The sequence below is a fragment of the Athene noctua genome, chromosome 1 (assembly GCF_965140245.1).
Source record: "Athene noctua chromosome 1, bAthNoc1.hap1.1, whole genome shotgun sequence".
Lineage (NCBI taxonomy): Eukaryota > Metazoa > Chordata > Aves > Strigiformes > Strigidae > Athene > Athene noctua.
This window is the reverse complement of record NC_134037.1, coordinates 174,329,322-174,355,757: the sequence shown is the minus strand read 5'-3', so window position 1 is coordinate 174,355,757 and position 26,436 is coordinate 174,329,322. Positions and strand designations below refer to the sequence as shown.

General features: G+C 36.5%; 1 protein-coding gene across 1 annotated transcript in view; it reads left to right on the top strand.

Annotated features, from left to right (window-relative positions):
* Positions 1-26,436, top strand: part of IL1RAPL1 (interleukin 1 receptor accessory protein like 1) — an 801,634-nt gene that overhangs the window by 634,071 nt on the left and 141,127 nt on the right. The window lies entirely within an intron of this gene.

The following is a 26,436-nucleotide window of genomic DNA, read 5'->3' as shown; positions in this document are numbered from 1 at the left end:
CCTACCTGCAGCTACTCTCATTGAACCTGATGTCAGTGTTTCCCTTACACTAGCAAATGGCTTCCATCTGCTCCATCACATCCACCTGCTCTGTAAAGGACCAGAGGATCTGTTTCCAGTGTCATCTTTCAGAGTGCACTGGGGAAGAGAAATCCATGGCAATTCATGAGTAACAGCTATAGGAACAGTCTGTCACTCTAAAAGGGTCAAAAAAATAATAATTTTGTACTTAACAATATAATAATACCTTTCTATTTTTGTAGAGGAGTTATGCATTCAAAGTATTCAAGAATTTAATATTATAAATTAATAGAATGAACAATTGCAGTCTATTTTTTCTTCAAAATTTTGTATTTCTGCCTGCCCCTGTTTGCAGCTCTGAGTGTTTGTGTCAGATGAATACTTACTCACTTCCTTGAATAGTATTCTGTAGCCACAAGCTCTATACAAGTTGCTCAGTAACAGTGAGGGGGTGGATGCTTCCACCATATTGTTCATACTGTGTTTTGTCACCATCCTGGAGAGATTTCTTTTTTTTTCCTATTTCCTCTCCTATTACTTTCTTTGCCTTTATGGCTGCTTCTGAAGCTGTTCTTTTATTATTTGCTTTATGGTTTGTCTCAAAGACCTCTTAACCTAACGACAAGCGATCTATCAACAGAGTGGTGGTATGATGATTTTAAATTTGCATTAACTGGAAGATGCCAGACTTGCTCATTGATAAAACAAGTTTGTGATCTGCTCAGCTTGTGTCCCATGCTCTACCACACAGGCTAGCCTTGTCCTGTGTCTCTTCTCTTTCCCTGGATCTAGAGCAATAACCCTTTCACTCACACCCCATAGCAGAAATGAAGATGCAGAAGCTAGGTTTGCTGTTGTCACGGTCCACTCGGTGGACTCGTGATGGTTTGTTTGTTACGATCTCGAAAGTGCAAAACTAAGGTGACCATCACCAAAGGGGATAGCAGTAATAAAACAGTGAAACTTTATTGTGCTGCCCATGAAGTGGCATGCGATAGAGATGGGTGAAAGAAAGGAGAAAAGTAAAGTTAAGTTTAGAGAGAGGAGGGAGAGAGGTTATAGCTACCACTGCTGATCTCACGACGTCCTAACGGTCCCGGGTCCAGCTGATGCTGCGTCATCGATCGTCATGATCCTTGGTGGGGAAGCTTCCAATTTTCGTTGTCCAGAAGTCATCTTTTATGCTCAGTAACACACCTTGCTCCACCTCCGCCTCAGGGGTCTCCATCCTTCTCAAAATTCAGTTGTCATATCTCCGCCCTTCTCGAGCGAGGCCATCGCGCATGCACAGGGGGGAGTGTGCAGGGCGTGGTCAGTCTTGGAGGCGGGCAGCCTTCCACCAGGAGGTGGGTTTTGGTATTATAATGAAGCAAAGTTCGTCTAAGGCTCATGATTTCTTCATCGATGTTATGGCAACAGTTGCAATCTGTCTTTTTTGACAGTGGCTATGCGATTATATCTAACAGCTCTGGCTGGGCCCAGGGACTGAACAACAGCACAGCACTCTTGGTACTGCACGGCTCAGGCGCTGCAGAACAGCCCAGCACTGCCTGCACCACACGGGTCAGTCCTCAGGAGAACATTCAGTTCTGCATTCAGGAGCCTTGGCACCGCATTCCATCTCCAGGGATCAGCAAGGCCAAGCAGGCCGTTGTCGGGCATCTCACTGTCCATGTCCCTGATGACAGTGTTGAGATGATGCTGATTTTCTGACCAACTCTTACAGCTGTTTTACCTTTGCTGCAATAATGCTGCTCCTCAGCAAAAATCTTGAGCTGCTATACAAAGAGAGGGAGATTCTGGGTCCTGAGGATGGTTTGGGTAGAGTGCAATAACTTGAACAAAGGGCAGAGAGGGAGAGACCCCTAGGGCCATCATAAGCTATGGGAGAAATCTACCCCTGAGACATCTTTGACTCTTAAGGACATTAGGGATGAGACAGACATGGCCTTAGCAATGGTACACCTTCATTCCCTGACCTATCTTTGTCTTTTGTGCAAGAAGTTGAAGAAATAATGTTGATAGCATCAGTGGTGGTGGTGGCGGTGGGTGTTTGGGAGAGTGTGAAAGTCATGAAACATCTGTGGTAAAATCCTATTACTACCCTGAGTACACCGACATTATAGACATGTGCTTATACCCTAGTAACCATGTGCGTGTACTTTCAGACTGTCCATAAACAAGCAGAAAAGGAATTAAAAATGGCCGAGCAGCTGCTGAGGCTTTTGTGGTTATTACACCTGCCAGGCTTTATGCTTTACTGTCTGGCCTGTTCTAAGGCCCAGGTTTGGACACTCTTGCATGAGGCACTGAACAGCCCTGGCAGGAAGCTGGAACTTTGTGATTTACAACCAATTCACTGAAGTCCCAAAAATCAGGAATCATATTACTAGTGTATATGTTGGCTTTTTTTTTTCAGAGTCCTGATTTTCAGGTCATGAAAAGGTGCATTTAAAGTGTCCTTCTTGGAAAATTTTTCTAAAAGCCGTGCATTTTTTCAGGGCCAGAAGGCAAAAATAAGTCTCTTCAGGTAGCCCAATGGAGACAGTGCTCAGCTTTGCCTTGTGATGTAAAATGCACAGGTGCTTCTGAGAACTGTATCTTCACCACTAATTCATAGTCCTTGGTCACTGTGTTTACTGGCCTGTGCAGTCATGGGGTAAGCAGGGAATAGAAGATGCCAGGATATACCACTGTGATGTTGTTAAAGGCCAAATGGACTGAGGGTCAGCACCAAGCATGGGTAGGAACCTCTCCATCTACCTGCCAGTGCTAGCTGTAATGAGTTTTCCCTGTTCTGGATAGCCTGAAGAAAAAAAATCTAAACCGGAGCTATTAGCAGGTTGACAAAGCAGAGAACTGTGTATTTTTGTACGTCCTAATGCATGAATTTAAAAAATATAAATACACACTTGAAAGTTAATTCTCATAAGAGGACAGTCAGGTTTCTCACTGGGCTATTAATCATTTGTGCTCATTTTCCTATGCATTCTGTTACAATGAGGTAAAATACCACCGCACAGACATTAAAAAAGGTGAGGAAATGGGTTTACTTGCAGAAATTATAAAGCTCTTAAACTCCTGCTTCCAGACTAACTTCCAGTGTCTTCAAATTGAACTCAGATGGGACTTTTCAGAAGCTCTGTCTCATCCTTGAAACCAGTACTGAGCTGTATTGTAAAAGCAGTCTCATTCGTGAGAGCATGGTTAACTGTTCACTTGTTATTTCCCTTTCTTGGTTTGTCTGTGTACTGAGACATAATGAGGCATTTTCAGCATTTTTTAGGTTAGAAGATACCTCACCCTTTGTTTGTTTGATTGTTTGTTTGTTTTGACCTAATACATTTCTTAAAGAGATAAACATTTAAATTATATGTTTTATGTTGCTGCTTATTGAGATCATGATGTCTGGCAGATATATCATATTTTTGCAGTTGTTATTCAGATCACTTGAAACAAAGAAGTACTTATTTCAAAACTCATTCCCTGAGTTCTCATTTGCATAACTCTGTTGTGTGTCTCTTGCCTATGCTATAATAGCTTGCCATTGAACAGCAGTACTTGTGCATGTGTGCTACTTTACAATTCATTGGACTTACAGTTGTAGTACTGGCTGATGTTGCCACAGGTGCTAACAAGTTGTTATTGGGAGCATTCACAGAGACAAAACTGTTTCATTTTTAAGTAAGAAACAAAGTGGTGGCTACAAGAAAATCCCATAATGTTGAAAGTCAATGTTGAAATATTGACTTTAAATTACCAACTCTGTTTGACTTGCTTCCATTGTATTTACATTTTTGGGAATTCACTGTAGCACCAGATCAAGGTTTCAAGATCGATGAAATAGATAATGAATACATTGTAACTACATATCATCATTTGGTACAAGAGTTATTCCACATTTAATTACATTCTATAAAAAATGATTATTTTTTTCTTTGAATAACAACAACAACCCCAAAAATTTAACCAATATCATATACTCTGTCCTTTCCAAAATCCATTTCATTTTAAACCTGGGGAAAAAGAAAAAAAAAGATGAGTGGATGAGGATGTAACAGGTTTTACTGCAAATAGAGATGTCACAGAAATTAAACACATTGTCTGAGCAGATAACAAAAAAATGCAGATTATTCTGGGCAACTGCTTGTTTCCTATGTTCTGTGTGCTAAAGAGTTTTTTATAACAGCAGAGAAAGCTCCTACCTGCATACAGCAACACCAATGTAACTAAAAGTCAGAGGGAAGAAAATAAGAGAGATGGGGGGTTATTCACAGGTTGGTGAGATAAATTTTCAAGGGAAAAAACAGAACAAGAGATTAAATAAGCAACAAAAGCATTAATAACTGACTCATACCTAAAGTTGACAGAAAGGCACCATTGGCCAAACAGGTTAAACTTTTTAATTTCTGTGTATAATTGATAGATTAAATAGAATTTAGTTTCTGCCTAAGCAAATGTAATAATACATATCTGTCCTGGTTCAGCTAGGATAGGGTTAAGTTTCCCCAGCAGAGAGGGGGAAGGGATCTCCAGCTGGGTTATTCATACCTTGCTGAGGTCAGGTCAGGGCACGAGACAGTGGGAACTTTTTCCTTTGTGGCTTTGGTCACGGGGAGCACATGGCGGGTTTGTTCCCTAACCATTTGCCGTATTTCTCTGTATATCTTTTGTCTTGTTCACTGTTGTTGCTGTTTATTGTTGTTATCATTGCCACTGTTGTTGTTCAGATTGTTTATTACACTGTTGTATTAAATTTCTTCTTATTTTAACCCGGGTTTGTGCCCTACTTGTGTCCGAGGGTGGGGGAGGGACAACAGCAATGTGGTCTCTGGTCCTGGCAGGGCTTAAACCACCACAGTATCATAAGCATGAACTCAAAAAATTAAATGTAGCTCTCAGATACATTCTCTAAGTATCTCAGGTTTATTTTCCCGAGGGGTCTTTTTTTGTAAGCTTTTCCCATGGTCTTAATGTATGACGATAACTGAATAATCAATTTAAAATCTATGAAGTTAGAATGCAACATTAATGAACCTTTATCTACTTAAAACTGTCGATTTGAAAACTAGTCAGCAATACCTAATTCTTTTTGCAGTGTGTTTGAAATTAGCTTCTTTGCATTCTTTGAAAAATCATATTTCCTTAATTTATTTTTATTTACTTAGATGTGCAACCATGAGACAGGCACAGTTAAATTATCTGATTAGCATTAATAAATTAAGGAAAAGTTTCAGTTGTCCTAGGCTTAGACATAGGCAAAATATGCAACCACTTTTGTGTAAACACTTTTTGTGGCTCATTGCCTTCATAGACAGTCTTTTTTGCTTTGTTTTGAAACTGAAGTACTATAAGTACTATCTATTGGCTAACTGGAATGGGATTTTCCAAGTTCAGGTGTACCCTTGTTGAGCAAACTGTTATACAATTATTTCAGGATTAATATAATACATTCATATATGAGTCTTGGAGAAAGTGAGTTATTTTCGTGTAGACAGAAATGCCAAAACCTGAGCAGGTTATGTGATCTATTAATTGTATTTAAGTAATTCAGAGAAATCACTAAGAGACAGAGTATTTGAATCACACAACTATTTTGGACATGTATTCACACTGTAGCTATAGTCTCCATGGTGTTAGCGACTGTACCTCCTCTGATAAAAGCAAGCCTTTGACCACATACCAAAATAACATCCCAGAAGCCTTTATGTATTCCACCTCAGCGTTAGCACTGTAAGCCATAGCAGTCACTCAGTGGATGATGATGTCCTTACCTAGAAAAGCTTAAATGAGGAAGACTTATAGGCTAAGTCCACTGTCCTTCACATACTGCTGTGGATTTCGATGCATGTAAATACACTATTGCACAAGTTACAGTACTGGAAGTTATAAATGAAAATGCCTGTTCAAATCACTCTGGAATTTATTTTGACCCCGAGTTATCAGAGGTGGATAGTAATGAAACAAGATCAGTGTCTGCTTAAATCTTTTTACAGTGCTGCTGCTGCATTTCAGAGAACATGAGATCAGTGAATAGGTCTACCTGAATATCTGGGAATTCTAAAGATTTTTTCTCCTTGACAGGACAAAAATGGCAGTAGGAATGTTTCAATCACCCTTTCTCCACAGAGGGATTAGAAAGATTTGACAAACCTGCAGCCTTCAAGTCTGGCAAGAAGGCCAGCAAAACTAAAATAGATTTTGTGGGATCATATTTGATATACTATCAAAAAATGACATTGTTGCCTCTCAGGGAGGAAGAATAAGAATGTTTTGTACTCTGGAAACCAAGAATGAAACTAGAAGAGACATACAGACAACTAGAGTTTACAACAAAAGAGTTTCTCACTTTGTTGCTGTTCTCTCCTTAGCTCTCGACTAGATGATGCATTGTCCGGCAACACAACAGAGAACAACAGAAGAAAAATCCCTGCTTATTACTGTGATAACATAACAAAATAGATTTCTGGTTTCATTTTATTAACTAGTGCCTGAAATCTGGTTTCATGGGATTTTCCTTTATAAATTTCAGCCATCAATAAAGATATTTATTCTTAGCTTCCATAGATTAAAGAATAACTATTAAAGAAATAACAAAGAATAATAGTTTTGCCACTGAGGACAAGAAGTATTTTGACATCTGATAAACACTGAACTTTAAAGTGATCTTTTAACTTTGAGGTCAAACTCTGTTGTTTAGCATTTAAATGATTCTTCATGCTTCATGTTCAAGAACATAAGGTTTCTGTAATGAGTTTTATGGGACATGCTGACACTGCAAGGGGGATTATCTCTTCTTTCCTACTTCAGAAAAAAGCCAGAAACATCAGCATAGAAGATAAAACAGCCCACAAGCCCTGGCTGCCTATCTACCTTCTTTTCATAATGTACAGATTCATGTCACACATTAGAGTGTGGTCCTTAGGGAAGATAACAGATTACAGTTTATTCTCAGTCAGTAATGACCTGTGTTATTATAAGGAAAGCCCAAAGCTCTTTTACCCAGTACTTTGTATATGACCTTTTCACCCATCCCTCTCACCCATGGATATTCTGTGGGCTGTTTCTTCAAAGTTCAGAAGTATTTTGTATATCTGTTCTTCCCTGCTCTGTACAGCTTTTTAGGTGTCTTATCTCCCTTGAGAGCCAAAAGCTTTCAAAAGGCAGCACAAAGCGTTCTAAGTAGGTTCTTACTCTCGATCACTCTCTGGAAATACCTGTTTCTCTCCAATGGTTATGTAGGTAACTTGGGAGATTAGACCCGTAAATTGCACAGCTATTTATTTACCATGTGTTAATAGTCTGAAGACCTACTCCTTCCCGTGTTACCTGTCCATTACCTGTCCACCCTGTCCAAACCACTTGGTGACCTGTGGGATGAAGGAATGAAAGCCATGGGACGGAGTTTATTACTCTCTGCCCAGGGCTCACAGATAGGGACTAGACTCACAAGAAAGGCTGTGCAGGCACCATGCCTCCTTCTTCAACTGGTCTTGTGAAGTAAAGATTAAGCAAGGTGCCAGTAGGAAAGTAAAGCTTGTACTAGGAAACCACGGACTGAAATTTGGCCCTAGATATCAGTCTGGAAGTATTTGTGTGAACAAAGCAATGTTGGCAGTCAGTGTAAAAAGATCAACACGTTCTCACAGTGGAGTGCAGCTGCCCATAGATGAGCCTTACAGCAAGGTTAACATCCTTTTATACTAGAAGGGACTAAATTAAGGTGAAATTCACTTCTCTTAGAAGAGCTCACACCAGTCTCATACTGTAAAAGGGAGATAAGGAATACAGGGTGGAAAATGAGGCACATGTAAAAATCCAGCAGAGCATCTTTTATCAAGAAGGGGTGATGTCAACTTTGAAATGCTTGAAAATGAGATGGAAGAAGTCCAGTGTGTAGGAATACAGAATAATGCTGATAGGAGATAAGCTTAAATTGAATCACCTTTCTTAGTAGTAGTCCGTGGGAGTGGATGACAAACTCTCACTTTAGTATTAAGAACAAGCTGTTCACATAAATTACACCTCTGAACTCATACAATTTCTGCAGCTTCACCTGCAAGCTTCAATTTACACATTTCATTCATTTCTCCTATTATTACTGATGCATGATGGTGGATGTAATTTGCTTAATGTAAGAAGAATCTGTTCTCACCTTGATAGATGCACTACATAAGTTCATGTTTACAGGACCTTCACTTGCACAGCAAGACAGTAATAGACTTTTTCAGGCTCTAATAATGAAATTTGATGTTTTAAAGAATTCAGAGATTCCAGGTTTATTATTCAGAGGAACAAACACAGTAACAAAGCATTTTTTTTTCTTTCAGAACCAAAATTTTCATAACTAAGTTTGTAAAATCTTCAATTCTGTAAAAGTTTTCTGATTAAAAGTTTCAGTAAAGAAAGAAGAAGAAAGCATTCATTAACATCCATGACCATCTGGAGTATAATAATAATCCCATCTTTTTAAGATACAAGTGGAACTAGGTGCAAAAAGCACAGACATTTTTTATGTTCTCTGAATTAGTCAGTGCTGTACTGTGAGTTAATGCATTATACTTCTGTTTCTCTGACATCTAAAAGAAAATCCAGGAAAAGCAATCAAAATTGGAAGTTGGTCAAACATTTGGGTGGGTGAGGCCTTCTAAATCTTAGCAGTACCACGAACGCTTAGTATTAACCACATATATCTTTTTCCTTGCCTTATATTAGAATTCATTTAAGTCAAATAGTAAATATAAATGCTAATGTAAATAAGGATCTCAGTGACAGTGACAATCATAAATTATTCATTTCTTTAATGAATGCTTCAGGTTGTCTTCTGTAAGTCAATTCTATCAATATTTCTACCAAATATGTACTTTGTAATTACAATTAAATTATATATACAGTATCTGAAAAAATATATACATAAACTTTGTGCTGCTGACAGGGCATCTTTATTCTCACACATACTGATAAACCAAATAGTCTGCAGACACATACTATGAAAACTCTGTACCCTCATATGCCATCTTTGGTTGTGTGTTTCTGTGTGATATGCATGATTATATCTGAAAGTTGTGTTGCTCTGCAGTTATTTTATTAGAACAGAACTGATTAAACATTCTAAGCAGGCTAATTACCTGTGGCTTAGATTGCTTACTTTACAACTCTGCACATATTAATCTCCCACTCTCTCCATATGCATTTACAGCTTCACCTAACCTGCTCTTCACTTGTTAATGACTTCATGGCAACACTAGTTATTATAGTACAATACTCAGGAGTCAGCCTTCCAACACAGGCTTGGTCCCTCACTGGATAATGCTCTCAGGTTGCCCAAATGTTCTTCCATTCCTTACAGTGATGTTGGAAAACTCAGAATAATATTTTCCAGATTGTCAAACTATGTTGAAGAAATAAGGGAACAAGGATGAAAGAGAGTAACAGGTACAAAGTTTTTTTATTAGTGCTGTGAAAAGAAAAAGTAAATGCTTTTTCAGCTATCAGGTAGGACATACAGTAATTTCTGTGGAAACCCCTAGATACCTTTTAGCTCCTTTCCCACATTCAGATCAAACGGGTAAGCCCATCAGTAGTCAAGGAAGCACCTTGCCACCTATTAAAGAGAAGTAGTAATGATTCACCTGCGGTGATCAATCTTCCTACATCTAGGTCAAGTCAAACCCTTCACCTTTCTGCCAAATGGTGACAGTTACAGTGTTATTGCATGCCACTGGGGGGAAAAAAATGATACACTTTTGTTTGAGTGCTGCTGTTAGGCGATTCAGTGATTTTGTGAGGCAAATTACATACCAAACAGAAACAATATAGTCTGGACATTAGATAGTCAGGACTTTATGACATATCTATAAGGTCTTCTTACAAGAAGCATAATGCCACCTCCTCTATCCTCTAAGTGGATACCAACGTTAACTACTCGAATGTCAGCTTAGCTAGAAATGCAGCTGCACTTGGCCCAGTGAGTGAGCAAGCTAATTTATCTTGCCTTTCAATTCAGAGTAGGTTTTCATCTGGCTGCTGAAGACCATAAGCAAAGCAAGTCTGAATCTGCCTGAAAATACCGTAAAGCAAGTGTGGGAAATGGTGAGATTGATATGAGATGGAGCTGTCCTTTTTAGACTCTGGAGTAGGGTGGGATCTGATGGGCACAAGATCCTTTATCTTCTCAGTTGCAAGCTGGTCCTTCTGTGCCACCCTTTAAATGCTCATTATTACTTCTTTCCTTTTGATTTCTTTTGCAAGTCTCATTCTCTGTTCTCATCTATGGTTAGCTAACCCCATTAGACTTGTAGGCGAGTCCACATTTGCCCTGACTTCAGTTCTTCTTCCCTCAGCGGAATGCTTCACTTATCTGGTGCAAATCACCAAGAAACTATTTTCTGCTTTCTTTTGTGGTGTGTCTGCTGCTAAGAAGAGTTTCCACAGAGCTATGTTATCATTCTCCAAATTCCTCCTTAAAACTCTACTATGATGCTGTGATGAAATTTGGAAAATAAATTACTAGTATGTGAAAACTGCTGGTTTTAATGCCATCGCCTCATTTTTCCTTACATTTTTCCATCTGCCTGTATCAATCTGTTGCCTCTCATCTTAAATGTAGATTGCAGATTTAAGATCATCAAGCTTAAGAACATCTATGGGTTTTGTAGAGTGTCTGCCATGATAATGCTTTGCTACATGGCTGGAATTCTTAGACATTATGGTAATTTCAATTATCATCATTTGTCAGAACCTAGAGATAAAGACTTTTTTCCCCTGCACTTATGCTGGAAAATGTAACATGAGAATTCTCTTTCATAAAATGTTTTAAGGTTTCATCAGCTGGGTAGGAAAGCTGTTTATAACATTGTGGAAAAGACAGCAATGAGGAAAGATCATGTCTCATCACAGCTGCCTCATTCTGAAAAGCCTTGTGTGATGTAGAGGGTGGGTTCCTGTTTCTGCTTAAAAAAATTAAAAAAAAAAGTATTTTTATTCACACGCAGTAAAAAGTCTTTGAAAGACACATGAGGAGGAAGACTGAATCAAACAGAAGCATGAAGTTATGTCTATGCTATTTCTACATGCAAACCTATAGAGTACCAGAAGTTTATCTGGACAGAATTCCATCATTCCGTGTGAAGAAAAAGACAAAAAGATTTAAAAAAAAAATTAAAATAAGAAATCATTTAAATAAAAATCTTCTGATGAAGAAATCTTTCATCACAAAGTTATACAATGGTTCTATCATCTAATTAATGATATCTGGGTTTTTTCTGGTTTTTTTTCATGTGTTTGCTCTGTGACAAAATTAGGAAAATAGATTACTACCTCTGTTGCTGCATTGTGAGAAAGCATTAATGTCCAAAGAGCACTTAAAGAGCCTCAGGCAGAATATATAGCAAAATCACATGCATTCAACCTTATTAAAATACATATACTTAATTTATTTTAATAACTGCAAGATAATAGCTTTCTGTATTAATTTATTATGGTTTTCGTTGCTATATAAGCCGAGTATAAGCATATATAATATATTCTAAAATCAACAGATTTTGCAACCCAGCAGTCAGGAAATGTTTCAGTGTGTTTTCAAAGGTTTTCAATTTAACAAGAGAAATGGAAAACCCTCCAGCACCATGCTTCTACACAGTGTACAGAAATCTAAGCAATGTATACAAAATCTTGGGAGAAATGAATTACACAGAGGAATTGGTTTGTTTCTGTTTATATGTCTGCAAGGTTTTCAAAAGTTTGCCAGCAGAGTTCCATTAATATTGAGAAGAGAAAAGGCATGAACACATGCTTAGTTAAAAACTTAGTGTTTGTATTTTTCTTGTTATCTGCAGACTTTTTTTTGTACAATTTGTTGGTTTTCTTTCAAATAATTATTGCAGAATAGATACTCTAATGTTTAAGCAGAGATAACTAGTTAAAATGTTTGCAAATAAGGAGTTAAAATGTTTGCAAAATCTGTTTAATTTTCTATATTTTACTCTCAGCTCATGCTTATAAAAGGTCTATAATCAAATCAGGAATTTTGGCTTTTAACTCTAAATTGTTAACCAGCTAGGTGTAAGAAGCTCCTAAAAGATAACATCTACACATGAAATGTTAGTTTAGAAAGTAAGTCCTAACAATGCTGCTGATGCTTTCCCTGCACTTGGTGGGTGCTTGCCCCTCAAAGGAGCAAAGCCTGGGATCTACAAGTGTCCTGAAGGGCACTAAGGAATGTGCTTTCTCCAACCTCAGAATACCTCTTACATTCACACTCTCTCCACACAGGCTGCCTGCAACATTTTCCACAGTGAAGGAGCCTCCGTTTCCAGATAAATATAATGACCAGTTTTATTTATTGTTTAAATACTTGCGTTTTGTGGAGCTAGAAGTTGAAAAATGGCATGTCAATTAGCAGCTCTGATCAGAAAGGGGAATGTAACCATATTGATTCTGGTAATCAGCAAGATCCAAAGCTGGTGAAACAAGCAGTAAGAGGAGAATCAAAACTTTGAGACAAATCACAAAATGAAATCCAGTTTAATCAAAACATGTCGATTAGAATAATGGACATATCTGTGAAAATTAATGCTGTGTAACTGAAAAGCAATGGGAAATGTTTATGAAATGAAATATCCAGAGTTGCTGTAGTCAAGTGATAATTTGAACTGTAAAGAAATTGAACTGTAGAAAAGAAGATGTTAATCTTATGCTTCAGGTATCAAACCACTCATTCAGAAAAAGATACAATATAGATACATTTTATGGCAGATGATTTCTCACATAGCTAACATTTGATAGTCTTTCCCTGAAGTATTTGAAACAGGCTACTGTTTAGTAGTCACAGTAGTAACAAAATTCATATATTATTGTTTCAGAAAAACAATGGTGCATTTCTGAAACGTTTGAAAAAGTTTAAATAAAACACCTCCAAACTTTTTTTCTTTGAAACACAAGTCAGTTTCATAATGAACATAGTATCCATGTTTGCATTCCTGTTATAACCCTATTCCAGAAAAAGAGGCTTCCTTGCATTTTTGCTGCATAAGTATTAGGGGTACATCACAACACTATAATGTGCTTTGAAGAAAAAGAGTTAGTCTCATAATTTGACAAGAAAACAAGTTGTGTTTTCTGAGAGTCATAGATTCCTCTCAGTCTCATAATTTGACAAGAAAACAAGTTGTGTTTTCTGAGAGTCATAGATTCCTCTCATTTCCCCACTCTTGCCTTCCAGAGGAACGAGAAAGTTTCTTTTCACCTTTCTCATGGAGCATCCTCTGAGATACTCCTCATTCTCTAGGATTCAGGAAGTATTAGTGTTCAGATTGTTCCCAAAGCCAAAATACTAACCTTAAGTCTGAAGCCTATAAAACCTCCACCTCAGCATCCCCAGGCCAAGTGATCAGATCTATATTGTGGATTTAAGATGCTTCCTAGGGTACAATAAGGAATATTTATATATAGTTTTAACCTCAGGCACCTAATCTCTCCAGAACTGGTTGTTATTGTATGTGAAGTAAAATTTAATTTATTTACTTCTGTTCAATATTCTTGTCAAATGAAAATAAGCATCTCTGAGCAGAAGTAGAGAACTACTTGTTACAACACTTTCTCCCTCAATTTAAAACTCTGTGCTTCTGTAGAGAACAAAATTGTTCCTTTAAAACTAATAGCCATTACTTAAAGATTGTCAGAATGGACAAAACTAGCTTATCAATAATGAAAGACCAATAGATTTGCCAAAGCCAAAAGCACCTCTGAGGTAATTTTCTTTGCAGTGACCAACATCCTTCTTCCACTTCCCCCTCAGTATGTAATTCCTGATGTGATATTACAGATTGTAGCCCTGTGTAATGTAACACAGTGTTTTGATAGTAGTGTCAAGGATTTTCTGTTCAGCATATGTCTGTTATCTGCCATCTTTTCCATCTTGCTCACTACTGCCAAGGCTGGTCCTCCGTTCCCCCAGAGATGGGGTGGAAGACAGGTTAGCTCTTTACGCAGGTGTCCTCTTTGTCAAGATAGCAAGTAGAACTCCTTTAACGGCAATTGCCCACAAAGGAGATTCAATTCATTAGGAAGAGAAACCACTGTAAAATCAACGCAGCTTCAGGATAGATACTTTTCCTTGCTGCAAAGTCTCTGTTTATGACAGAGTAAACAGCAAATGTAGCCTGCAGGCGGAGGCAGAGGCAGAGGAAGTTCCATGGTCTAGGTGGCTAATACTTAAATCATAGTTTGTGTGTCTTTAAGCTAAAAGGAATTTAATATTTTGAGTCTGCATATATTTGCCTAGACCTTGTCTAGACTTGCCTTGACTATTGTAGTAGTTTACAGATACACCAGTACAAGAAGACTGTTATTAGTTTTAAACTGAGGCATATTTAGTTGCTCTGAGGTGACACTGCCTCCTGAGATGCTTACATAGAAGACTTTCAGGCCCAACTCAGAATTTTGAGAAACTCCATGTTCCACCAAAGAAGAATCAAAGAAGAATGAAAAAGATTCAGTTGTGTTACATAATGAAAGTTGAAGCCCTATAGCACATGGAAGAGAGCTATTTTTAACAGCAACGTTATTTTTAATAGGAGGAATAGCCAGAAGGACTTCCCAATAGAGCAAAGAGTCTTTCTGGTGTCAATAGCAGATTAAGGACTTCAGAGGATGATCTCATGGAGATAAATCACCCCTGCAAAGTCTGTGCAGAGCAAGGCCAGTGTGACAGACTGTTGGACAGAGTAAATCAGTGCAATAAACTCCCTGAGTGCTTGCACTCACTGTGTAGTGTGGCAACCAAGGAAAGTCAAGTCCTATAGACAGGGGAAGAAACTACAACTAGGGACTGACATCCATGAGGTTTAGGAACAAACAGCTGAGGGAAAAGATGATAAGTGAAACCATGTAGCTTTCACAGCTGATCAGCTCTGCTTGCAGTCACAGAAACTGTCTGTAGCAGTACCTATGTGCTGTGTAACCATATATAATAGGGTGGGGGGCTGAAAGAAATAGCTTATGTGGCATGACCACAGACACATGAAGTGTGGGCTGGCCTGTATTAGTGATCTGACAGTTTTACTCCATTCTTCCACATGTCCTACGATCTTCTGGGCTGTACATTGAGCAGTATGATAGCAAAAATGTACATTCCTCTGTGTGTGCATTGATTGAAGAGTTTCTTGACTATGGAGACTTTCAGTATGTAACGCTTAGAGAATCGCCATGCTGGAGTAAATCAGAAATCCTTCTGTCTCCTAACTCCAAGGAAAATGTAAGAATGCTGTATGTAGAACAAAATGTGGAATAACCAGACCGCTTCCTTTGCATCCTCTGATGATCACAGAACTATCCTTATGCTGTAAACTTTAGATGTTAAGTATTTGCTCTAGGCCCTTTGACAGCTTTGGAAAAAAAGACAGAGCCATTGATGGCCTGGTTGGAGCCACAGAATTCCTGACACAACATGAACAATTCATGACATTAATTAACCTCATCAGTACTGGTGTTAAATGGCAGCTTCATGTTCTTACTAGAGTTTGTGAAGTTATAGAAAAAGAGATACGTTTTGGAATTAAACTTAAGGAAATTATGTTTGAAGATGCATTCCTTTTTCTTTTTTTTCTTTTTTTTTTTTTTTCACTGTGGTATAATTTCCATCTTCTTGGACATAAAAGCCAATTTATAAGGAAACAGCATGAGGTATTTCATATATTCTTATTCTTCAAGGAACATTTTAAATAAAGAATTACATAACATTTTCATTAAAGTTTTTTATTATTATGGCTTTTTATCTGTTTGTATAATATTTTAATTAATAGTGAAATTTTTTTTAAATTAAATTCTCAGATAAACATATATGTACAAATAATAGATGCAGAACCGTTACTTAAAATTATTAACTTAAATTCATTTTCAGTTAATACTTTTTATTTCTGTTAGAAAAATGATTGTCATAAATCACATTAAAAGACAAAATGTAAGATTTTTTGCAAGATTTAAAGTCTCTCTGATGGGAAATTTTATGTATAATATGCATTTTTCCTTCAGGGTTTACCACTGCATGTCAGTATTAAGATTGTGTTGAGAGTTACTACTATTTTATGGTATTATTCATTTAGAAATGAAAATGGAAGAAAATGAAATATTTTATTGATAGAAATAACTTTCTCCCATAAAAGCCAGCGGGTTCTTTTAGTTTCTAATGTTGACATATTTTGAGAAATACTATACACTTACACGTAAATACAGTGAACACATAAAATAAGAAAGGCTTGGCTTTTTATTTCAGAGTCCCATGAAGCTGTGATCTGTCATGTCACAGGTGCATGTAATACTGACTCTCTTATCTAGCATGCATAGTGTATAAATTAGGCCACCACAGGAATTATGTCTGCTTTCATGTACTTTCTCAGATTAAGGTCCTGGGATCTGTCTGTATATATATGGTTATATGTATAGTTGCTTTTTTAGATATATAAATATAAGTGTCATGTATATGTATACATATATGCGTATATATGTTTGTATTTAAATAAATACAAATATTTACAAATATACATTAGAGGTGGCACAACTATTGTCATTAATAACACATCAATAACAATAATGCTGTATGGTGTATCAGCAAATATAATTCATTATACAAACACCCCACTGGTAAAAAAACATATGACATTTCCCCTGTTCAAAAGTCTTTAAAAAATCCTATCAAAAAGATCAGTTTAGGAGCAGATTTAGGAAAGCTTTTTCTTTATAAGAAGACCTGTATTCAAGCCTAAAAGGGATATACAGAAAGCTCTAATATTGTCAGCATAATAAGAGCTAGTAGATATTCCCAGCTGGTATAAATCTGAAACTGCAGTGACTTCAGTGGTTTTTAGCTGTGGCCTGTTTTCTAGCATAGAGAAAAAAAGGTTGGCTCCATTATACGGAACTGATTTTTGATATCCTGATTAGATTTTACTGTGTCCCTATTGGCATTAGATTAGGCAGTAGAAAAAATCCAAACCTCTTTTCGAAAATTGCCCCTTTTTCTGCTTTGTTCATTCCAAAGCTTATACATGAGAGATGAATAGTTCAGGGGAAATACTTTAAATATGTTCCTTTTTCAAAGGAATAAGGTACTGTGTCTCTGTTTAATGTAGGTAAAATCAAATTACCTAGAAAATCTATTTCAACTGTCTAAATATCCATAATTTTTATTTATTTCTAATTAAACTCTTATGCAGAACTACTTCTAGGACCACCAATAAGAACATAGTTCTTGTAATTCTTACTCTTTCAATCTGTAAATGCAGAAGATTAACTTCAGTGTAATCTGTGTAGTAAAGATTGAGCAGAAGGAAAGGTAGTCTTATTACTAAGGACAAAAGCAATACAAAAGAAACCCTTTAAATTGCATTATTGGCAGTCAGACTTGTTATTCTCTGTGTCTAAGTTGGGGATGAATACTTCATCTGTTGGCTACACTGGAAGAAGGCCAGTTAAGTAGTTGTCTTGAACTAACTTGATGTCTTAGTTGAAGTCAGAATGAAGTTCTTGAAATTGGAGTGCACACTTTGTGCTTTTGCCAATTAGAGCACAAAATCACCAAAATCTTCAACCCTTCCTTGTCAGCTCTTGGTCAAGAAATATGCTATATTCTATCCATAAGCTTACTTTTCGGCAACTATATATATTTTAACTTTCAATGTTATTATACTTAATGTCCCAAAGATCACTGTTGAACATAACATGGGACTATAAAATCAATGTAAGGGAGCCAATAACTAAGCTTTTGAAATCAGTGTTAGAATATTTATTCTTAGACACATTCTGCTGCATAGTAAAACTCTTATTTCTTCTGCTATGAACAGGCTTCACTAGGAACAGGGGTGATCAAGAAACTTGGGAAATGGAGAGATTTTGACATTTTGAGGTTAAACTGAAAGGCATTTCCTGGCAGGGAGTACATTTCATGTTTGACAAGGTGTTGCATAAGTACTGGCAATTGTCACCTTTTCTTGTCCTTTGCGAAGTCAGAATGAGTAAAGGTGCTATCGTCCACACTGGAGGAACCATGGTCTGTATGTATTCTGTAATTCAGACAGGTTGAGACTCTTTTACACCTATTTATGAATCTACCAATAATATTAAACTCTTTCATGCCTAGTTTTCCAGGTCTTTTTTACCTCTCATATGAGAATAGCAGAAATTATCTGTCCTTTTCATACTCATTCTAGCGTAAATATATGCTTTTAGAAGATGTAATCTGGTTTTGTTGCTTTAATAATTGTTAAATCATTCTGATTGCTTGCATCAAGGATATGATATCCAGCATGATTCATTCTATGTTATTATAGGCATTTATCTCTCATTTGTCATACCAAATACATGGTGCATTGCATTATAAAATATGCACCACATTTTGAATGATAATGGAATTCCCTACCAATTCTCTTCCCACTATTTTTCATTCAAATAAACAGGGAAAAAAAAAAAAAAAACCCACACAAAAAACAACCTATGACTAAATTACTAGAAGTAGAGCACAGTTTAAATGGATTACTTCTGACATGATTTTTTTAAGTTTAGGCATGAAAACCTCTGGCCTGCTTACCATCTTTCATGTAAAAGTACTTGGAAGTCATACAAGTCCTTATATTTTGATAACTAATCTGACTTTTGATTAAAGCATCACTAACAAAATTTAGTGCCAAATTCACTGGGGAACAATGGAAGTGGATTCATATAGGCAGTCCATATGGTTTTCTAAAGTAATAGTGCTACACTTTGTTTCTTAGTATGTGCAATTATATTTTATTACATTCAAAAGTTTATAAAAGAAAAATAAGACTAAAGCATAGAAGAACACAGAGAATTTGGCAAATGTTGATGTCAAAATGGTGATTTTTGTAGTGAGAAGGTAACTGGTACCATATAGCCCCTAACCATAACCTATAAAGTCAGCTCCATGGCAGGGCTTGGCTTCAGGAGATATTCCAAAATCAATTTATGGGGCAAAGATGGCAGAGGAAGAAACTTTTGTACATGCACCATTAAACAAGCGTCTGTTCCCAGTGGCTCCTCCTATGGTATCTTTACATAAGCAAAATCAGGAAAGAACTTGAGTTAATTTGGCTATGCTGTGGTGAGAAATTTTGTCCTTAAAGCAAAATAGGGTGTAACATGGTGAAAAACAAGAGTTCTGAATACAAATCATCTTACTGCTAACTTCAACCAGGCAAAAAACAGAAGTAGAAGCACAGAACATTCTGTACTTGTCATGATCTGTGATTTGTAAATGTCTTCTAACAGAGTCCTGACAGATGCTTTGTGTAAGAGTGATCGACTTCAGTGAAGATGTTAGTCATCCCAGCCCAGCCCTCCCTAGTGATCAGAAGCTACTGCTCCTTTGCTGCAGGCTCAGTTCAAGCTCTTTCAATAAATCATGCCGATGTGTCTCCCTGAGATATACAGATTGGACAATGCGATGTCTCTTCACCTCCTGTTGCAGTTCACTGAAACTGTTAAAATACTCTTTAGAGTAGCTCATTTGTCACATTATTCTAGTTAGGAAAAATGCTTTACACTACTGTGTAAGGCCTTACTTTAGTAGTAAGTAGTCTTATTACTTACCCAAGAATCTTAATATTTTCTAAGCACTGAACACTCCTAGGACTTACTTGAAGTAAAGAAGAGTTAATATACATATTCCACAGATACATAATTTGTAAAACAAAGACGTTAATATTCTTCTGATCAACTTTCAAAGTGGAATCTCATTTTCAACAGCTGAAATTATTTTTCACAAAAATCCCTCAACTAATCAAAACATTCCATATCTTTATGTATCTAAATTATCTTCTTAATACATTTTTGTACCCTAATCTATGACTTTGTTTCAGGTGTCAGGTATATAATACTGCTTTATCACAAACTATGTGAACATCCTTAATTGTTGGTGAATGCTGAGATTATGTATTGAACAGTGTATTTAACAAAGGAGGAAATACCGCTGAGACATATGTGAAACCCAGAAAATCACGTGGTAAAACTTATCTTTATAAATACATATTAAAAGAAGTATGTAATTAAAAGTGTAAAGAAAAGTAAAATTATAAAAACATCTAAATATTAGTGACAAATTCTGAAGTTTGAAAAACTACAAAGTATAAAATTTGTAAAATAATAGCTCAAATCTGAACTTTCAACGTGTTAATATGTTGTTCAAAAGTCAAAATATGAGAAAATTATGTATTCCCTAACTCTCTACATTTTGGTTGAGTTTGAGACATGCCAGAATCTCTCTACAAATGTCGTTCCTTGATCATCTTCTATAAGGAAATCACTTTGTTTATGGCAAACTCTGAACTTTGCATCTACCTAGCTCCTGTAACTGCACCAAACAGAAAAGGACCTTAGAAATAAAGGATATCATTCATTTGGCCAAATATGGACTGGTGCAAAGCAGACTTTTGGCTTGTATTGAACTCTGTGTGGTCAACAACAAGAAATACATATTTCATCCTAATATTGATGACTAGTAAAGTCAGATGACTGCTAGCCTAAATGTGATCATTTCGATGCACTGTAGAGAGAAAATAGGGTTATTAGCTCAAGTGTAAATGTCTGCAGTGTGACTGGCTAATGTTAGATAACATTAACCCTAGCTTTTTTTTTTTTAGGGCTGCAGAGCTTACCTAGAGCCCTTGCAGAGGCCCATGCCACTGATGTTTTACAAACACAAGACTCCACCACTCATTCCCTACTGAGGAATCCTGATTCAAAACTATGCTATTTTACCTTTTTTATATGCTATATTCTGATTCAAAATATGCTATTTTACTTTTCTTATAAGTGCTTCCCTATCCTGTCAATCTAGAATGATGCCAATATTACCTGCTTACAGCTCTGATTCTATTTCCTTTACAAAGCTCTCAACATCCTGATACGTTCAGGAATGTGCTGAAAGGGATGAACATTTAGAATCACATTTTAATGAAATCCTTCAGCTTCTCAGTCTTGATAATCTGGTATGACAAAAACTGCAAAAGCCACGAGAATCTGGAACAATAAGCTCAGAGGTGCATGTGAGATACTAATGCAATTTTGAGTTTTGGAAGACTACTGTATCTGTCATGTTTACATCTTATATAAATTCAGATTAATCTTGCCACTAAACCTGTTGCTGCAGTTTTGTGGATTTTTTTGAGTTTAAAGATGAGAATAACAACTTAATTTTGAAAGATATCTAGTGCTTTTACTGAAATAAATGAGCTCTTCTGGATAAAAACAATAGTTTATTGAACCCTTTACTAGTCTTATCAAAAGCAAAATCTTAATGATCCACTAGTTTTCTCCTTTAATACCTAGAAAATTTATAAGACCAGTGCAGTGATCTCATGATGTCTGTATCAATTAATTTTGTTTGCCTTGTTTTGCTTTAATGACAAAGATGAAGAAAACACAGGGTAGGCCTATGCACCCACCAGAATGACCTGCATGTATCTTGTTTGCAGAGTGGTGTCAAATATATTCTGATATCCTAAATACTGATAGAGTGTAAAAAGAGTTCATATTCATTAATTATACTGAAATAATTGGGTCCAAATTCATGTTATATCCAGGAATAGCTGTACTATTCCATGTAGAAGCCCAACAGTCATCCAAGAGATTTCAAAAGTAATTTAAAAATTTTTGCTGATCCTGTAGCATTCATTTAAAAATTACATTCCTCTTATAGATATAGATATATATATACTCTTTATAAGATGAAATTCTATGAAGAGGATGCCACTCTTGGGTGAACTAGTAGTGATGTGTTAATTTCCCATAGAATCTTATTGATTTCATTCTGATTGACTAGGAATAAACTTGCTTGTTCACATACCATTCACTTCATATTTTGTCTAGACTGACTGGTTGAGTATTATCTTTCACTGGAAGAGAAAGAGTAGTCACTGAAATAGCAATTGCTGTTCTTTTTGGAGTCTAAATCCAGTCTTGTCCATTAAATCTCAAGAGCTGAGGAGAGAGCCCAGCAATTTAAAGATGATCTTAGTTTAACCATAGACTTTTTTTATCTACAAAATTGATTAAAAGGAACAACATCCATAACATTTTTCAGAAGTCTGCTCATGAAAATAAAGTAATTTTAATTGGAATATCTTATCTATTTTGTCATATATAATTATCAAACAGCCTTTAAACCCCTAAAATCTGTTCAGGTTTTCCAGATAGTGAAAAGGGAAGGACATAGGTAAGATTGGAGTTGACATGGGATAGATGCCGGGTTTAGGAGTTGCAGTATAGCCTATTCTCAGACAAGTGCACACATTGCATGGAAATATGTTGAACCTTGACAATGATATCTTCAATGACAGCAGAAGCAGTGGGCCATAAATTACAAGATGGAGAGTATTAATTTTCATTTTGGTAGTTGCTGAACAGCTTCTCTGGGATATGATGAACCTTGTGTAGTTTCTCAGTCACATCATTTTTTAGTGTTTTATTATCTTCTACACTCATTATAAAAACATCACTTGCGTATTTGCATAGAAAAGAACCATTAATTTTAGATATAATACTAACCACTTTATGGAAATTTTTTTCTTCGTAAAGGCTACATCTCAGAAAAGGCTTTGAGTTTTTACAAAAGTTACCCAAATTAAAAAAAAAGAGACATTTGATAATGGCACATTAAAAAAAAAAAAAAAAAAAAAAAACACACCAAAAAAACCTGCAATGGAATTATCGCCTTATAAAGCTTATATTTCAGCCCACATATTTGACAATTCATAGTCTGCAAAATGAAAGGTTTAGGATTTAATAGACCCCTTACATTTTGTCTGCAACTTTTACAGGTTCTCACAGTCCATGAGAGACTTCTGGAAAAACTGTGGAAAATATTACAGAAACTATAGATTATACTTTGACTATTTTCCTCATTGCCTCTTACTTTAGTGACTACAGACTATTTTTCCAGAGTTAGGTATTTACAGCAGTACTTATTAATGAAACCGTAACTTGTTCATTTCTTCATTGTATCTTTTACTGAGTATTTTTCCCCAAATGCCAAAAATGAAAAAAACCCTAATGAGGTTATAATTGAAAACATAATACTCTGAACAATCTCTTACTTAAGAAAAAAAAAATCTTAGTTCTGTGCTGTGATTTATTTTTATGTTTTACAAGCAGTAAAGCATCTCTCTGTTGTCACTACAATCTGAAAAATTTTCAGCTCTAATTTGTAAAAATGTTGTTATCCCCTCTTTAATGCTATTTTATTAGCTGTAACTGAGGAGATTAATTATTCATTTTTCTTCAAAACCAAGAAATTACCAGAAAAACAATCCAGGTTAATTATCAAGAAAATTAAAAATCAAAACTGGTAGAAGAAACCTTGTCCATACCTGTCATTTCTGTTGGCACTCCCAGTTCAGGTTAGCAAGATATAGACTAAAAGGATGAGCAGGGCAGGCTAGAAGTGAAGTCTGCATGGTTCCTGCCTCCGAGCTTACAGATAGGCACTCTCCCCTGTTGTAAAAGCTGACTGCAAAAGTTTATGCTTCCATTTAGCCTTGGTGTAAGGGCCAGGATGCTCTCAGTGAATATTCCTGTAAGAATTGCCATAATATCTCAAATTAAAAAATGAGACTAGAGTCATGTTGAAGTCATCCATGGTTTGAAGGAGGGGTCACTGAGATAATATTCATAAACTTTTAATAGCTGCTCCCCATCCTCTTTCAATCCCAGATATTTGCTAAAGTGCTTTAGAATAATTTAAATTAATTTTACAAACATGTGATACTGCTATGATCTTTAATATAGTTCCAAACAGATCAAGGATTTAATGTAGTGAAAAGAAAAAAATCTTCTAAGTCTGAGGAAAGAACAGTCTGTCCCATTTATGTGGTTGAATGGCTTTCTTCACCAGGCTCATGTGAGTATGCATTAGTTAAGTGGGTGAAACTTTCATATTTTGCTTGCCAGCTCACCTTTAATGATTATAGCATATATGATTGTCATAGCTAGTGATTTTGTTTATCAGATTTGCTTTTATTTTGTGTAAATTAATTACTATTCTGATAGCATAGCAGAATACTAATTAGTGGCAATAAGTGCACTGGAGAGTTTAGAGTAAAGGAATCTGATGAGAACCATCAAAGTACTTTTTTTGTCATCTATTTCTTTATGCAACCTAAGGAAAATTAGTTTACTCATTTTTAGAAATATTAACTCAATATTTAGAAATGTTATGTCTTGGGTAATAAGTCTAAAATAACTCTTTTTCACCTGATTTTGGTAACAGTTCATTTTGTACATTTTTTCAATTCAGCTTGTTTGAAGTAAATTCTTTTTATATGAAGACTGGTCTGCATTTTGCTAGTGTTGCAGAAACACTTCCAAGTGACAGCAAATGGTTGCCAAAATTTACTTTACAGTTGGAAAAGTTCAACTGTCTTCTGGTTTTGCATTTATATATCTTTCTTGATCATGATTTTGATTTGGGGTTATTGTTGTTGTTTGGGTTTTATTTCCCCTTCAGAGAACAAGCGTTAAAGTTAGTCAGTAACAGCAAATAAGCCCTTATCGTTATGAACTGTGACTACATTGCACGGATTCGCTAAACGTTATATTTGGAAGCTGTACCGTTGTTTCAAGATAGTTCTTCAAGTAGTGATATTCACAGTTTCTCTTTCTGATACTGCATTTTGGCACTTAGAAAACTACATCAATACCTGGAGAGCCATAAGTACCTAAGTGGATGATTCATTCCATACTAAGACACCTCTGTAAAATAGTTGGCTGGATTCCCTAAAGTAATAAATATAACCTTCAGTGACTACAGAGGGGTCCTTGCTAGGCTGGCTTTAAGATGGCACTTAAAGTCAGTTGATGTTAGCACTGCATTTTCCATTTAAACAAACTCTTCTGATTCTCTCAAATTCAAGAAATGCCAGAATCTAGCCTCTGTATCAGGCCAGATATTTGTGTAGCAGGATGAGTGAGACCTGTTTGATTACTGCTGCAGTCGACCATGAACCTGCCATGTGGGGAAGCACTTTCTTCAAATGACCTCCTCGTCTGCAGGTGATGGAGCCTTCAGGGCTTGTCCAAGAACCTCCTGGGATTTGTCCAGGGACTAGGAAGGTCTTGGTTTGGCACTCTTTGCTTACAAACCCTGTTGTGTCAATATAACAGTCCCTTTTTGCTGATTGCTAATCTCTTTGCTAATTTTGCAATATAAGTGGTTAAGTATCATCTGTAGCAAGCTGTACTTTCTTTACCTGGGATGGAGTTAACTTTCTTCATATCAACCCATATGGTGCTATATTTTGGATTTGTGAATAAATACAGTATTGGTAACAAATATTTTCTCTCTCACTGAACTGTGCCTGTACAGCATCAAGACTTTTTTCTCCACTCTGTTCCCTTCCCCTCAAGCGAGTAGGCAGGCTGGGGCTGAGTAAGAAGTTGGGAAGGGACACAGCTGATCCAGACTGCTTGGAGGCATATTCAATGCAATATAACATCATGCTCAGCAACAAAAACTGAGGTAGAGGAAAAGGAAGGGATTTTTGTTTGGCTTCCAAAGTGGCCTTTGCTCAGAACTGGTTGGGCATCAGTCTGCTTAGGGGAGGTGGTGAGTAGCTTCCTTTGTGTTGCTTATGGTTTTTTTCCTCTTATCTTGACTTGTTAAACTGTCTTGTTTTCATCCTCAACTTTTCTTAGTGTTTCTTCTTCCTGTTGTCTCCCCTCTTCTTCTGGACTGGGGAGTGAGTTAGCAGTTGTGTGGGTGCTTCGCTGATGGTTAGGGTAAACCCACCACAGGTTTTTTTGTCACCCTAAGTGGGGCTCAAAGTGTTCAAGATAATGACAGACTTGATCAAAGTGTGCTAGACTGAATTTGTAACTGTTATATCTGTTTAGCTGTGACTGGCAGGCTATTACTTTCTGTTGCTGGTCCTGATGTTGATTTATTTGCTCTTTCATCTGAGCCATTGCTCGCTTCCTTTCTTACTGTACATTCAATTTCAGGAATTGCTAGTAGCTGCTTTCAGTTTTGCAGTTTGCATTGCTTACGGGTTTTTCTCTTTCCTTGACTCGCTAAACTGTCTTTATCTTGACTCACAACTTTTCTCTCTTTTTGTCTTCCTGTTCTCTCCCACATCACACCATGAGGAAGGAGTGAGTGAGCAATTGTGTGAGTGATTAGCTGCTGGCTGGGATCAGCCCACCACACAAGCCAATTCTTTAAACTCAACCGATACAAAACAACAAAAAAAAGTCATTCTATTCCTTATTTCACACCATAGTGATAATAATGGTACCAATATCACTTTCCAGATTTATAGCAGCATGCTTTTTATCTGAGTTTTTCCAATACCAGTTTCAATGGGTGACACAAATATTTATGCCAGTGAGATCATGAATTGGACTTACATC